The sequence below is a fragment of the Penaeus japonicus genome, unplaced genomic scaffold, assembly GCF_977035675.1.
Source record: "Penaeus japonicus unplaced genomic scaffold, GWHDUDI00000001_assembly GWHDUDI00000042, whole genome shotgun sequence".
Taxonomy (NCBI): Eukaryota; Metazoa; Arthropoda; class Malacostraca; order Decapoda; family Penaeidae; genus Penaeus; species Penaeus japonicus.
In genome coordinates, this window is record NW_028234444.1 from 10,609,750 (window position 1) to 10,614,749 (window position 5,000).

Consider the following 5,000-nt stretch of genomic DNA (forward strand, 5'->3'; position numbering starts at 1 on the left):
GAATGGCATGCAAGAAACTCTAGGGTATTTATCTGATATGGATTCACATTTTCTTCAAGGGGATAGCTTACCTAAGGGGAAACTATAAACCAGCCAGTCTGCAAAGGGCCTTCTAAGAAACCATTAAAAAGTGGGATACTGTTTTCCTAGGGGTTGGGAAACGTTACGTAGAGGAAAAGTGCATTAATTAATTTCAAATTTTCGTTTTGTGAAACGTACTTTTTTAATACTTTTGTTTTATTTTGTTTTTCTAACCAGGGAATGAGAATTATATAAAGACTCCTCCAACAGTTTATTTGAGGAAGATAAATGCTTTGACAGTTTGAAAGAAATATTGTGTGTGAAGCTGATAAAGTAACAAAGGCTTTATGGAAAGAAAAACATACTTACTATGAAAATGTCATAGTTTTTATATAAAGAAAAAAAAGTGTGGCCCTTCACAAATACCGATTCCAATATAAAGACAACATTGTCGATAAAAATTACTCTTTCATCTAACAATTCAACCTTACAGCACTTAATGACCAAATGATTGGTTTTTGTATTAGAAAAATTAATAAATTGATAACTTTCTGAACCCTATAAGGTCTAAAATTTGGACTAAAACATAAAATCATGAAAAATGCTAAGTTATTTATCAGAGATGTAAACCATTCTGGCAATTTTTGTTTGTTTGATCACTTTTTTCACGATGTCTTTTTTGTTTGAAATACAAGGTAGGGTTATTCTTTCATTTGTGTTGCTTAACTACATCAACCTACCAAATGTTAATTCCGATCACATTTGCTAATATATCATCCATAGACTCATATACCATAAAAACCATAAATCTTAGAACACAAACAGAAAAATACACCCACAGAAACTTATGGAATCTTCCCAATTGGGCAGTTCTTGGGCATACTGTACATCTAGCCTGTATTATCATTATCATTAGCACTATAATTATCATAATCATTATAACTTCTGTTATTATCGCCATTAACATTTTAATAATTATTATCATAGCTATCGTAATTACTATTGTTACTTTTATTATCACTATTACTATCATAATTATGAACTTCATTATCATTGTAATCCTTAGTATTATGATTATTAAAATAATTTTATTATTTTCATTATTTTTATTATTACTATTATCATCATTAGTAGTAGTAGAAGTAGTAGTAGTAGTAGTGGTAGTAATAGTAATAGTATCATTATTATTATCATCATCATCATTATTATTACTATCATCATTTTCATTATTATCATTATGAATAATAGCACTACAACTATTATCATTACTATCATCATCATTACCATTATCATTACTATCATCATTCCTACTGATACCATTTTCATCATTATCATAATGATTCCTACTATCATAATTATCATTACTATTATTATCACTCCTATAATTATCATTATAATTATTAATATTGCTTTTATTTATTAACATACTGTACTTTCTTTCCACTTGTGCCATAATGGGATAACAGAAAAAAAACATATATGCACTGAATTCCCATAAAAAAAAGGTGAGAGAAAAATATATGACAAATAAGAAAAAAAAACATAGATGTACTTGCCAAATATGAAGAAACATCAACCTGTCTCTAAAACCTATTGTGTTGAAAGTATCTCCCAATCAATTTTTTCCAGATATTTTAGTCAAAAAGTTTTCTTCTGGAAACTGAAACAATTCTATTTTCCAGATAAAGACACAAAATATAGAAAGAGATTCATTTCCACCAAACACACTGATTGAACAAAAGGCACAAAAATTTAACTCTGAAAGAAAGTAAATTTCAAAAGGAAGATTTCTGTTTCTGAATCGATATCAAAAGATGCAGTACGATCTGACTAACTGCTATAATCTGCCTAAAGCCCACATATTCGCTGCTAAGATTTAAAAAAATAACCTGAAATAATAGTAATTATCAACACCCAAGGAGAAACCCAATATCACCAATATTTATCACAAACTAAGCAAGACAAATTTCAAAGATGATACACAATTAGATTTATTCATATTAAACTAAATACAACTTTTGGTAAAGAATGGTATGTGCCCCCCCCCAAGAAGAATGACTAAAACCTCTTGATCACAGACAACGTTAGCATCCACTGTTATAATCACCAAGTGAAAACACTACAGAAAGAGCAAAGTACAAGAGATTAGAGTGACACAGAAAGAAACAGGATTTTCAAAGGGCACAGAGGCTGTTAGGAGGTGAGGAATCATTATTAAAAAAGACAATTAAAATGAAAAAAGCTGATGCAAGTGTGGAAGTAACGGCAACCTCCCCCTTCAGACGGAAAGATTTCAAGGAAAGAGGAGAACGTGAACAAACTGAAAAGATGAAAGTTAGAGAAGAGATTTTAGTTTGAACATCTATATTATAAAAAAAGGGATGGTAATGACGATGAAATGTGACTGAGAAGACTCTGGATCTTGGCTAGTATAAGAGGAAAAATATCTTAGGAGGTATTTCCCAATAGTTTGAGAGAGACAGACAATGGTATAAGAAATTTTAAAATATGCAGAAGTAAGGAAGATAAGCTGGCCAGTTTCTGAAATTCACCAACAGCCATGAGAAAAAAATGTTAGCTCACAAACACCCAGAAAAAAAACGCGAACACGTAATGTGCACAAGTGAGAAATCACAGATACACAGTAGCAAAACAGCAATATCTGTGACAGTTTTAATAATAACTCAATATCTGTGGCATTTTCTACCTGCGATGCATCAATATGAATACATATCCCGTGGAGAGTACCTATAACAATAAATTTGGAATTCTTATATTATATTTTGTTAGCTAATAGATGTTCTTCTTCTGTTTCATGTTATCCCTAAGTAAATCTACTTTTTCCGTATTTATATTTTTATTCTTCTTACTTCCCTTTTATTTCAAAGCCCCAAAGCAACAACCCATTTTGCTTATACTGTTTTCTAGAGCACATCACGAGGATAATACAATATTCATGAAAAACCAAACATAAGTTCTCATAGACCACCATAAAGTACACTGCATTGTTTATAATTATATAACCCTTGCAGACGGGGAAACATTTGCTTGCCAGCCTCCATTAACCCATTCACGGCCGGTTTGACGTGAATAGCGCGTAGTTGTTGGTTTTCCCGCGACTAGACGCCCCTGGATGAGCTATGAAGGGGAAGCCTCGCGCTCTGGTAGAGCGAGCGGGCAACCCAGGCTCGCTGCAGAGCAAGGTAACTTCACACAACCTACCTTGACTTTTCCCACTCTCATTCATGTAAAAACTAGAGCCCTTTACGTTTTTGATTTTTGTGTGTTTTACTTTATCGAGAGACAAATTTATCACATGACAGGCACTAACCATGGCATTGGCTCTGACCCAATTGTATTTTAGGGTCTATATCATCTCATTATATTTCTTTATACTCAGTTGTATAGAGTTATTGTTGTTATAATGGGAAGACATAAAGCAACTTTATTTTTCGTATTTAACGTACTGTCCATGAAACCAATACGAACATATAACCATCCAAAATGAATAACATGGAGAGATAGGGAAGAGGAAGGAAACCTGGGGTTGTTTATACTGAGTGCCACCATTAAACGGCCATCCCTCTAGGCACATGGGCACATTTTAGACCCACTATGTGTGGTTTGAGTCACCTTTCCTCTTCTCATTCTGCCTGCCACCCTTCACAACAGTACTTTAGAGGCAAGAGGTCTTCACTTGCTAGGGTGTCATCGCTGTAAATAGTGCTTGCTAGAGACCGTTGGATGGTGCCACTCAAGGTAATTATGTAATTAATGACTGCAATTGTCAATATTGCTCACTCATAACTCAATAGCACAAGAAAATAACACAGGATCCAAATTCCTGATAGTCATAACGTCATGACACCCGAACACAATGGGGTTAATACCAGTCCCAAGCGGATGTCCCAAATTATCAAACCTAATTCATAACTCTAAAATTAGAACAAGTAGAACAAATGCAAGAAAAAAAAAGTACAATCTAACAAAAAAAAAACAATACCTTAATATACATAGAAACGTATAAAGAAAGAATTGTTAAATGATATCATCTGTAATATTTTCAAAACAAAAACATAATAAGTGTATTTACTTGTGTATGAGTGGTAAAAACCACATACACTCATGAGCAAAAATTGTAGACAGTCTCTACCAGGCATAAGATTCTAAATATGACCCGAGAGAGAGTGCGTAGAAGAAGGGAGGAGCATTTTAAAAATTCTGACCTACTATATTGCATAACTATTTTATACTCCAATTATGCAACACTAAAATATCCAAAAATATCCACACTAAAATTATTCCTACAATTTCACCTTCCCAGTATGAAGCATGTAATCATTTGATCACAAACACCAACTAGCAAACAAGGCACTGGCCCTCATACCATCATATTGCCTCCCTCCCCCCCCTTACCGTGGTTGGACAAACAAATGCACCCTCCTATAGACTATATTTGGAACACTGAAAACGGTGGTAGGGACTATAGCAAACTTTTGTTCAAGGATTACCAAGCAAAGAAGAAAGGAACGTGTAAATGTATTATCCCCCACTTTTTTTATGGACAGGCTAGGACTATCAATATAGAAAATAAAAGGTATCAACACTATTTGCTGGGTCCTGTTAGGTGGAGTAGTTACGCACAAATATTTTGACTTTGAGGACTGAAAAGCTTTCCTTCGCCAGCTTACCTGAATTTTTGGATACTTTTAAGAACATCCGCTAGTCGTTAATGAAATGAATATTTCCACAAGCATTATATGTAATATGACGGAACAATTGCATTTTCCCATTCATACCTTTTCCTAAATTTGTCACAACAAACTCTATCAGCCTACAAAGGCAGCCTGGCTCACAACAAACCACAAACAGCAACGCACAAGCACACAGAAGTCTTACTGGAAGAGGCATGACCTCCTGTGATACCGCAAGACCAAATCAAATCAAAAGGGCAAGGAACTGTAATAGTGGAGTTCCAT